The 12,536-nt window shown below is 41.5% G+C and overlaps 1 non-coding gene across 1 annotated transcript; it reads left to right on the forward strand.

Annotated features, from left to right (window-relative positions):
• The first annotated feature begins 834 nt into the window (after positions 1 to 834).
• LOC127805341 (5.8S ribosomal RNA) lies at positions 835 to 990 on the forward strand. The gene has a single exon (XR_008024080.1). It is a non-coding gene; the product is annotated as a 5.8S ribosomal RNA (ribosomal RNA).
• Positions 991 to 12,536: the final 11,546 nt, after the last annotated feature.

Below are 12,536 nucleotides of genomic sequence, written 5' to 3' on the forward strand. Positions count from 1 at the left end.
ACTGAGGCCATCCTATGGGGTTCCAAAGATCCTTTCTTGATTCCATGGGTTGTTGTGCATGGTCGTTCTTAGTTGGTGGAGCGATTTGTCTAATTAATTCTATTAACGAACGAGACCTTAGCCTTCTAACTAGTTATGTGGAGGTGACCCTCCATATCTAGCTTCTTAGAGGGACTATGGTCTTTCAAGCCATGGAAGTTTGAGGCAATAACAGGTCTATGATGCCTTTAGATGTTTAGGGCTACACGCGCGTTACACTGATGTATTCAACGAGTCTATAGTTTTGGCCGACAGGTCTAAGTAATCTTTGAAATTTCATCATAATAGGGATAGATCATTGCAATTGATGGTCTTCAACGTGGAATTTCTAGTAAGCGCGAGTCATTAGCTCACATTGACTACGTTCCTTCCCTTTGTACACATTGTCCATCTCTCTTACTAATTGAATGGTCCGGTAAAGTGTTTGGATTCCGGCGACGTGGGCAGTTCGCTGCCAGCAACGTTGCAAGAAGTCCACTGAACCTTATTATTTAAAGGAAGGAAAAGGCCTAACAAGGTTTTCGCAAGTGAACCTGTGAAAGGATCATTGTTGAGCCCTACAAGAGCAAAATGACCCGAGAACCAATAACTCCATGCTGAGAGATGGGCAATCCTCGTAGTGCCTCCTTCCACTGCGGGGGGCGCGCGGACTTTGCCACTCGGGCCGTTCGACTCCCTTTCGCAACGAACAACAAACACCGATGCAAGACACGCCAAGGAAATGAAACAAATGAGTGCCCCCCAGACCCCCGTGCTGGCTGTGACGGGGCGCTACCTCTTCAAATGACACAAAACAACTCTCGGCAATGGATATCTTAGCTCTCACATTGATGACGAACTTAGCGAAATGCGATACTTGGTGTGAATTACAGAATCACGTGAACCATCGAGTCTTTGAATGCAAGTTGTGCTCGAAGCCATTCGGCCCAGGGCATGTTTTCTTGGGCCTCATGCATGCTGTCGCCCCCTTGCACCATACCACAGGGGACGGGCCGGCGGGTGAGTGGGGCGAAACTTGGCCCCTTCATGCCAGCGAGAGAGCGGTCGACCCAAAAAGAAGGATCCCGGTAGCGACGATCACGGTCGGTGGTGGTTGTCAAACCTTCGCGTCCTGGAAAGTGCCTTTTCATCGATGGGAATACCCCCTCCCCTACGCAACCCCTGAGCGACACCCTAGGGCACTGCCCACAACGTGACCCCAAGTTAGGTGGGATTACCCACTGAGTTTAAGCATATCAATAAGCGGAGAAAGAAAAACTAACTAAGATTCCCCTAGCAACACCGAGCGAACCGGGAAGAGCCTAGCTTGAGAATCAGAAGCCCGGCTGTCCGAGTTGTAATCTGGAAAAGCGTCATTAGTGATAGACCGGGCCCAAGTCTCCTGGAAAGGGGCATCGAAAAAGGTGAGAGCCTTGTCATGCCTGGACCTTGTCACACCACAAGCCGCTATTGGCGAGTCAGGTTGTTTGGGAATGTAGCCCCAATCAGACGGTAAATTCCATCCAAGGCTAAACATGGGCGAGAAACTGATAGCAAACGAGTATTGCAAGGGAAAGATGAAAAGGACTTTGAAAAAAGTGTGATGGCCCGGGAATTTTCCTCAATTTATAATTACAATCAACTAATAACCCAAATACATGGGCTGGGGTTCTACCCCAACTAATACAACAACAAAAGCCAAATGAATATGAAACACACCACTCAAGGACTTAATCATACATAGCAACATCACAACTAATCAAATCAGACAACCCACAATATTCGAGCCCCTGATCACATCTCGCATCTCACGAATCTTTTTAGTCGGGATTGCCCTATACACAAGGTTATCAACGACTGACACGCCAAACGACCTAACCACGGTGTCAGCTCCCACACCTAGAATGTTAGAGAACATGATCTGATCATACGCAACGAAAAATAAAATCTGATTTTATTGGTATCACGTTTTTCAAATCTTACGGTTAAATCGAAGACACAAAAGCGAAAAATTACCTCGAAACGAAATCTGATTTTGTAACTGATAACCCGCCTGATATCTCCCACGTGTGAGATGCCGAGTTAGTCCACCCGAAACCGTCAAGATTTCAATAGACTTGAGAGAAAAAGGGACACGAAAATTTTCTCTAAAATTTTCGTTTTTTGATCCAACGAATTGATCGATCGGATTTTGGGTTTAATGTTATATTTATAGACAAGAAACCTTAAAATCCTAAATGCTATTGGGCCAGGCTTTAGGTGCTAGCAAAAAGCCCAATTCAAATTAATAATTAAATAAATAATCATATTACTTATTTAATTATTCTTATTTCTTAAATAATTGCATTTATAATTTAGTAATTCCATAATTACTAAATTTGCCCCTTTTTCTTTTAAAACGATTTCTATTGGGTGGGACTTTCTGAGTTCGCAATTAAATTGGCAACGAGAATTAATCAATTATTAATCAATTATTAATTCTCATAAAAACATGAGTGACATCTAGCAATATATTATGATTACCCAATTTAATGTGAAGCGGGAATGTGAACCTTACACTACGGTGCCCTGCAATACAGTCCCTCTATCATACTATATCCTGACGAGATATGAGATCACGGTCAGTAGGTCAAATCTCTCGATCTCGTCATATAACCAAATCCAATAATCACACTTGACTAATATAACATACCCTCTACGGAATCCAAATTCCGTCGTCATATTACCTTGGCCAAGGATTTTTCGTCAAGTGCCCACTGGATCGCATATGATATCCTTCTCGTATATCTCGAGGTGATAGATTCCATGTCTGATGCACACATACCTTGTGTGTCACTGAACTAAGCACATAGATACGTACGGCTATCCCTGATTAGGACATCCATATAATATCGTTGATATCATAATCCACTAACACACAGATATCCATGTCATCTCAGGTCTAAGGACTAATGCAAATCTGTAGTTAATATTGAATCATTGACCCGTGAGATAAAACCCATGTGATTCAACATTAATAGTCCCGTTCAGTGAACTCATTCCTATAACGAGCACCCACTCGTCTTCCTTTTGTATCTTATACAGAGTGGTACGAGACTCACCAATCTTGTCTTTCGATATCTTATCCCGAACAAGGAGGAAGACGATATGTCGGCCTTTGTGAGTTACTAATTATCCAAGTTAGGAACTCTATGGCCAAGAACATATTTATAGTATAATGTATTGTGGATTATCCGTCTCGATTATTCTTAACAATTAAGAATGGTATCCACTCCTTATTATACTAAATGATATTTATATGTTCAATTCAAATCATATTGCAATTTAGATTAAACATAAAACTTGCCATTAAATAAGGTTTAAAGAATTACAAGATCAAGCCCTATTGTGTCACTAGAACTGGTCTTAAGGGCTTATATCTAACATAGAATGATGGTAAAAACAAAATGAGCCATAAGGCTTAGTAAGCATAACAAAAGAATAAAGGTAAGACTGGGTATAGACCTTCCACACTAGAGTACATCCCACCAAATGCAGGTAAGATAGATCAAAACTAGAAATAGCCATACTCGACACATGCCTCGCTGGACAAAGATTAACTAGAAATAAACCATAACCGAAGTACACCTCGCAACATAATAATGACAATATTGGGAATACATCTTTCACCTAGAATACACCCGCATAAAGTGTAAGGTAGCATATGAACATGCCATGACATACTGTGTAATAGAGAATCCAGTACTCCGCATAAATAAAATAATGCATATAATAGTCCTTAGGGCCCACATAGGAAATGCATATCCCGGCACCCAAGTCCCAGCATACAAATCTGCCACAGCCATGAACTGGCTGGCATAACGCCCATGCATGAGCCCTAAGCTCCCACAACACGATCCACACAAGCCCGAGGCTCCCATCACAATCACATACCAAAGTTCCAGAGTCATAGCTATCTGGAGCCCAGCTTCCACTCATAACTATCAAGGGTCAACTGCATATCACAATCCACAATCACATACCAGAGTCCCCAAGTCATAGCTATCTGGAGCTCAACTCCCACTCATAGCTATTGAGGGTCAACTCTACATCACAGTCAATATCGAACGATAATCATGCAATGCAATAGATAATAAATGCAATGACTTTTGCAGCATTAACGTGATGGCAAAGCCCTTATAAGCCAAGCATTAGGCCATGCTACACCCACATAGGAACCCACAAGCAAAAATGCTCTAAATGCACATGCTCACCTATCATACCTAAATCGACATTCAATAGGCCAACCGGGTTATGCCAATGTGCACACTTTTCTGTACATACAAAGCATGACCCCCAATGAATGTAAACCCAATACCATGCACTGTAATGTCATGCAATATGCCACATAGTGGCAAAGCCAGTCGACAGTAACCAAGTACCGATCGACAATTCGTGACTAGGAACAACCAGTCGACTATCGCCCCCTGCTAGATGATGGTTCGTCCTAGTATCATCAAATAGTCAACACGTTACCTCATCGGATGACAACTCACATCTCCTGTTATTACCACTCATGCCCACATGAAACCACAATCACGTCATGATATGCACAACACCAATAGTGGGTGTCTGGTGATACCAGCTTGCCCGACCCATCTATAGTCTCTCGTAATAACTGATAACCAGCACCCATACATCCAGTCATCAACTGGCACAACCCAACGATCGACAGTCAATAACTGTGTATCCCACATCCTATGACTCACATAAACATATCCCGAGACTTCTAATTACAACAACTAATCCTGGAGAGTACCCACAACCACAACTGACTCTCTAGGAACCTAGCCCAAACTAGGTTCGGCATCATTCCCAAGAAAGCAAGGGCGATACAATACCCCATAGGCTCTCAACAAATAAAACCCAGTGTGCCTCTTAGTTAATTTAAATTAATTTACACAAATAAATTCCTTAACTCACATAATTAATATGCAAAACCAAATCGAATCAAAGAAAGGCATGGAGTTCATGAAATGGAAAAAGCTCACAAAAGAAGTGAGGAGCTTACCTTAAATTGACTGATTTCGGCATTTTTCTGCCCACACACTGCTAAATTAATACCCGCTGCAAATTAGTTTAATTCAACAAAAAATTAATAAAATTACACCCTAAATAAAATTTCAACTGTACAAATTAATTAATATGCGTTTCCACACTTGATTTTTTAAACTTCAATTAAACCAAGTTTAACTTCGAATTTCTCCCAATTTCTTCTCATTTTCCTCCCCTATTCCACTGTTACGTGTTGCTACTTCTTCCCAAATTTTTCTCGCTAATTGCTGCTCAAACTGACCCTCGAGCACTGCTGAAATCAAAATTTAAAAAGAAAAAGAGGGAGCCACCGGTGTGCGCCGCGTGGCAGCCAAGGGCTGCCTACCACCTTTCCACAAAACGACGTCGTTTTGAGGTTTGACTGCTGATTAAAATCAACATTTCTTCCCCCAGCCATGCGAGCCTCCAGCCTAGCTTGAATCCGCGACCTCCAGCATCCCCTTGTGCAGGCGTGCCATCAAACCTAGCAACTCCTTCACTCTATATATGCACACAATTAATTTTAAAGTGATTCCCAGCCAAGTTTCGAAATTTACTCTTAGACCCCACTGCTTTCGAAAATTCTCACATACACCCCACTAATTTATAACTTTTACACCCCAAATTTTCAATAATTAATTACCCATCTCTTTGATATAAAATAAACTAATATTTTCCTTAAACCCACAAATATTTGTTAACCACCTTATACGCAATAATTAATAATTATTAACCATCGACTAAATTATTCGATCCCAATGAATCAAAATCACTTCAAATGCAAAATTTAATAATTATTAACTACTCCCAAATTATCGGGATGTTACAAAGAGAGTCAAAGAGTGCTTCAAGTTATTGGGAGGGAAGTGGATGGGGGCTAGCGATGTGCCCCGGTCAGATGTGGAATGGTTTTGTTGGTCCGTCAATCGGCTCGAGATATGGATCGGTGCGGGTTGGGGCAGAGGTAAAAGTGTGGGCTATCGATAAACCCGCGGACATGCCTTTGCCCTAACCGTGGCTGATAGTGTGCGCCTCAACGTGCCTTGACAAATTAAACACTTGTGAAATCTAGAATCGAAACTTGAAGGATATCGTAATTCCATACAAACATACACTACTATTCTCAACAGCCAATAAATTACAATATCTAGTAGGTGAGATAACATATAAAACAGCTTCAAATATAGGGAATATCATGAATTGAAATTAAATTATGCCTCGACCACTCCTTTTCCTTTCTTATTACTCGATTCACCTAGAATGTGGAATATTCCAGGGATAAAAGTACAAATTAAAAGATGAATCTTCCAAGTGAGGGTTAAAATACATTTCATGAATGAATGATGCATGGACATGAATGAAGCAACACCCTAGTGTAGCTTTTACCAACATTCTAGCTCCAGCATGGGGATAACTGGCTTGTGGAAACCAAGCGTTCATAGCGACGTTGCTTTTTGATCCTTCGATGTCGGCTCTTCCTATCATTTTCAAGCATAATTCACCAAGTGTTGGATTGTTCACCCACCAATAGGGAACGCGACCTGGGTTTAAACCATCATGAGACAAGTTAGTTTTAACCTATTGATGATAGAGTTGCAATAGTAATTCAACCTAGCCCCCGCGGTGGACTACCCGCGTCGGTTACCGTGCAATACAATTCCCACCGAGCGACGAGTAGAATCCTTTGTAGACGACTTAAAATACACGATGGTGTATTGTAAGTGGAAGAGTGGCCTTGCTGTCATGATTCACTAAGATTCAACACTTTGTCACTCCCATTTGTTCCTCTCCCCCATCCCCTGCCCGCTCCCTTCCCCTTCCCCCTCCCCCTCGATGAGGTTCCCCAACCCTGGCTTCTACTCCCACCCCTTGTTTCTTTTCCCCAGTCAGTCCCCCCCACCCACCCCCCTTGGTCTTCGCCCGTCGCCTCCGATGCCCCAGCTCGAATCACTTCAATGAAACGCCCAAGTCCCCCCCACCCAAACATCTCTACCCCATGCCCGACGATCACGCCATTTCCTCCTCGCTACTCCTCTGTGTGTAACTTCTCTTGAAATTCTCAAGTCCCCACCCTTGTCTAAGAAAACAACCTCTGATAAGAGCCCTGACTAACCCTAGTGCTCGAAGGGGGCTAGTGTGAGCACCGCGCTTAGGCGCTCGTGCCACGTTGGCCCTGCACACTCATGCAAGCTAGCAGCCTCGCATGGTGCCTGCGTCCGCTGGGATAGGAGGTCATACATGCCCTCACACGCGTGTTAGGCTCCAGCAGGCGCACGACCCCTAGCAAACCCCTGTATGCGTGCTCGGCAAGCCCTCGCGCCTGTGCAACCAACTTGTGCATGGCCCCCACTCGCATGCGTGCATGCCCAACAAGCCCCCGTCTGCACATGCCTCCTGTGCACACACTTGCTTACCTAGCAAGCCCTAGTGCCTGTGCTTGCATGCCCAACATGCTCCTGTGCTTGCAAATGGCAAGGCTTGCATGCCACCGCGCACGCGGGTGCCCTGGGCCTTGCTGGCTTATTGCCCCTACCCCCCGAACACAACATCAAAGGCATTTAGGTACCCTTTCCTAAAAATGACTATGTTTTGCAAAATGAGGTTTACATGTTCGTCTTCTCGAACTTATTTTTAACTCCAGACACCCTTTTGGATGGGATAAAAATCAATTTCTGAACTTCTAAACTATATAATACTCACACAAGCATCTCAAGATGTCATAAAATGCCTTCGCACAAGTGAAATCGTCACTTTTTTCATATTCGCCAAACATAAGTACAGGAAACTCCATGCACTCATTTCCTATTTCAACATTCATTCTCACTTGTTAAACTCAAAACAAATTTCATATTTTTGGAAAATTTTAAATATTTTTATCCAATTATTTTATCTTTTACTTATTTTTCTCTATTTGTTATTACTTATTCTCATATGTAAAATTAATTAAATCTGATCGCAAATATTTTTGGGAGACATCTACTAATTTTCCAAAACATTGCACGTATTTTTTTGTAATTTACCTGATTTTTCATAATTAGTTTTGTAAATAAATTAAAACAAATACTTCCCATTTTCAAACAATTTTCATATTTTTCTTAGTGTCTACTAAATTATTTCTTGGCTCTGTACAAAAAATAAAATCAAAATAAAAAGTACTTTTTTTTAAAACTCCCATTCTATCTCCTAAAAAATCCCAATATTTCCTCCTATCACTTAAAGGATTGTTCAAAATGCTATTATGAGGGGGGGGTAGGTAGTCAGCAGTATGGGGTGCCCATGCATGTAGGCAAGTAGCGCTCTTGCAGGCCATGTGCATGTAGCATGGCCACGCATGGTACAGTAAGCATGCCCAGCATGCTTAGGTGCCTGTCGGTAGCTGCGGTGGTAGGTCCTCCTCCCATCATTGGCTGCCACCCCCAACCCCCTGCCGCCTTCGATGATCCCTCGACCAAGTGCATGATCTCATAATTTTAAAGGGCTCTTCCGTGCTAAGCGATTATTTTGTGTGTTGCCAGAGATGGTGGGTGCCCCTCAAAATGATTGATGCTAGAATGCCTAATGGTGGTATGATGCCGTTGGACAAAAAGTTAACGAGTCGAGTCCCAAAATGACATTCTAGGCCAACGATGTTGCCACCACCATTGGCTAACAACTTGGGCTGTCATGAGAAATATTTTTCCTAATTTTCCAAATCATTCCCCATAATTTTCTATAATTTTAGTAATTTAAATGATTTTTAAATAATTAATTTCGTAAATAAATTAAAAAATATATTTTCCATTGTCAAAATTTTTCATATTTTTGCCTAGTGTTTCTTGAATTATTTCTCGGCTTTGTACAAAAAATATCATAAAAATAATAAGAATTTGTTTCTTAAAATTCCCATTATGACTCCTCAAAAATCTTAATGTTTCTTCCTACCACTCAAAGAATTGCTCAAAATGATATTATAAGGAGGGATAGGTAGTCAGCAGCATGTGACGTCCAAACATCCTGGGCATGCTTGTGCGTGGCCACGCATGGCACAACAAGCATGCCTAGGTGCCCTCGACAATCACGGTGGTTGGCCCCCTTGCTATCGTCGTGATGGTTCCCATTTCTCTTCCAGATATTGTTGGTAGACATCTAGTAATTTTGCAAAAGCATTCCGCATAATTTTCTGCATTTTTTGTAATTTAGGTAATTTTTTAATAATTATTTTTGTAAATAAATCAAAAAAATATTTTTTGCTCTCAATTTTTTTTTATATTTTTTCATAAGGTTTCTTGATTTATTTCTTGGCTCTGGGAAAAAAATCACATCAAAATAATAAGTACTTATTTTTAAAACCCCCATTATGTCTCCTCAAAAATCCTAATGTTTCCTCCTATCACTCCAAGGATTGCTCAAAATGCTATTATAAGGGGGGTGGGTAGTTAGCAGCATGGGGCGCCTAGACGCATAAGCGAGTAGTTCCCATAACATGCGATACGCATGTTCTTTCGCAAACAAACATGCCTAGGAGCTCGTCGACAGTCGCGGTAGTTGGAGCCCCCTTGCTACCGTTGGTTGTCGCCCCTCGCCTCTTCTAGCCACTAGCAATCCCTCAGCCAAGTGCCTGATCTCTTAAATTTAAAGGGCTCTTCTGTGCCAAGTGGCTGCTTTTTGTGTTGCCATGGCCCGCGTGTTACCAAAGGTGGTGGGTGTCCCTCAAAATGATTGATGCCATAATGCCCAATGGTTGTGCGACTGTTAGAAAATTATGATCTGATCATATGTAGTGGAAACGAAATCAGATTTTATAGGTTTCGCATTTTTCAAAACATAAGGTTTAAAATTGAAGACATAAACGAAAAGTTACCTCGAGATGAAAATAAAATTCGTTGCAAATAACCTGCCGTATAATCTCCCACATGTGAGATGCCAAGTGAGTCCACTTGAAATCACTAAGAGTCTAAAAGACTTTTGGAGAAAAGGATGCAATAATTTTCTCTAAAATTTATGTTTGAACTGGATACAACTGATTGTGTTGTTGTTTTTGGATTCAAGGGCTTAATGTCCTATTTATAGGCAAACCTTAATTGCAGTTGGACTGAGCTTAATGTGGTAGCAAGAAGCTTGATCCAACTTGATAATTAAATAATTAACCCATTAATCATTTAATTATCCTTATTAATCTTATAAATAATTGCACCATTATTTAGTAATTCCATAATTACTAAATTGTCCTTTTTCTCTTTAAAATAATTTCTTATTGGGTGGGACTTTCTGGGTTCACAATTAAATCAGCAATAAGAATTAATCAATTATTAATTCTCATAAATCATGAGTGACATCTAGCAATATGTCATGATTATCCAATTTAAGGTGAAGTTAGTAATACGAATCTTACACTACAATACCATGCAATGTAGTCCCTCTATCATCTTATGTCCCGACAAGATATGAGATCATGGTCAATAGGTCAAATCTCTTAATATTATCATATTACTAAATCCAAAATCAATCTTAATTAATATGACGCAACCTTTATGGACCACACATTCCATCGTCATATTACATCAACCAAGGATTTATTGTCAAGTGATTATTGGATCGCATAAGATATCATCCTCATATATCTTGAGTTGATAGATTTCATGTCTGATGCACACATACCCCATGTGTCGCTGACCTAGGCATATAGATACGTATGGTTATCCCTGATTAGAACAACCATATAATATCGCTAATTTCCTAATCCACTAACACACGGATATCCATGTCATCTCAGGTCTAAGACTAGTTGCAAATCCATAATTAACATTGAATCATTGATGATAAAACCCATGTGATTCAATATTAATAGTCTCGTTCAATGAACTCGTTCCTATAACAAGCACCCATTCATCTTTCTTTTATATCTCATACAAAATGACACGAGACTTATCAACCTTATCTTTCAATATCTCATACTGAATAAAGAGAAAGATGATGTGCCGACTTTTACGAGTTGCTAATGTCCGGATTAGGAACTCTATAGTCAGGACTATGTTTATAGTATAACGAAGTGTGGATTATTTGTCACGCATATTCTTAACACTCAAGAATGGTATTCACTCATTATACTAAAGGATATATATATATATGTTTAATTTAAATAAAATGTAAACTTGCCATTAAATAGAATTTAAAGAGTTATAAGATCAAGTCCCATTGTGTCACTAGAACTGGTCTTAAGGGATTTATCTAACAGTGGTTCCATTGGGCAACAAGCTGACCAGTCGAGTCCCGAAGTGGCATTGATAGGCTAATGGTGTCGCCACCATTATTTCCTAACAACGTGGCTTATTGAATGAAACAACCTCATTGTTGCTCAATGCGTGACGTGCCTAGGGGTTGGTAGGGATTTGCCTAAGGGTGTGCCTGTGTAATGGACGATCGTATCACAATACCGAAAGGGATGCCGCAAGACCACGCGAATCAGAACAGACGACATCATGATGCGTTTGGCCTTGTGTGGGAGTGCTTCAATCGTGGCTTGGCTCGAAGGGCCTCGGGCTACCAGTGCAAGGCAACAGGGAAGGGGAGTGATTGCTTTTGATCATCCAATTTTGATGCTGATGGCTAACAGAGACGTGTATGGGAGCTCGTCGTGCTTGTGTACGGCCGTTGTTTGCACTTACCCGATCATTTCACGATGTCAGAAAGGATGCCGCAAGACCATGCAAAGCAGAACAAATGGTGTTATGATGCATAGGGTCTCGTGTGGGCATGCTTGTTTCCTGGTTGAACGACCTTGTTGCTTTCTCAAGAAAGCCATGGGAGACGGATAGGGAGACTGGTTCCAATCGCTATTCTAGAGATGTCGTAGGCAGTTGGGCCTGCTTGAGCTTAGCCAATCGCATAACAACATTGGAAGGGATGCTGCAAGACGTGCCAAAGGCTTCCATGGGTTGCGATCATGTATAGGTTGAACGAATGACATCGTGACGCATAGGGCCTCATTAAGGTGTGCCCTGCGGTTGTTGGGATAACGCTCTGGTTGCTTTTCCATGTCGGTGGCTTGCATGGTGCTTATGTTATGGAGCCACATGGTTACCTTTTAATCACTTCTTTGGTTGCTATCTTTTGATATTTTCCTTCCATGCCAAGTCATGCTTGCTCGGCCTTACTAGGTGTTTTGCACTTTCGTCAGGCTTAATCCCTGACGGGGGTGCGACACGTCTGGTGGAGTTATTTCAAAGTGGATGTTACGTCTTGTGAGTGGTGCTTAGATTGAGCGGGTTGATCATGTCCCTACCTGTGAAGCGATATTCACTTGTCCACCTCGCTTCAGACATTAGCTCGAGTGCATTTCTTGCCTTGGGCTCTTAGTGGGTTCCTATGTTACATACCCGAAGTGAGGGAATTGATTCTGAAAATGTGCCTCATTTCATCAACGGGCAATGGTCACGGCTTAGGTAAAACCTTGAAGTGCCACCCAT

This window comes from Diospyros lotus, chromosome 6, assembly GCF_014633365.1.
Source record: "Diospyros lotus cultivar Yz01 chromosome 6, ASM1463336v1, whole genome shotgun sequence".
Lineage (NCBI taxonomy): Eukaryota > Viridiplantae > Streptophyta > Magnoliopsida > Ericales > Ebenaceae > Diospyros > Diospyros lotus.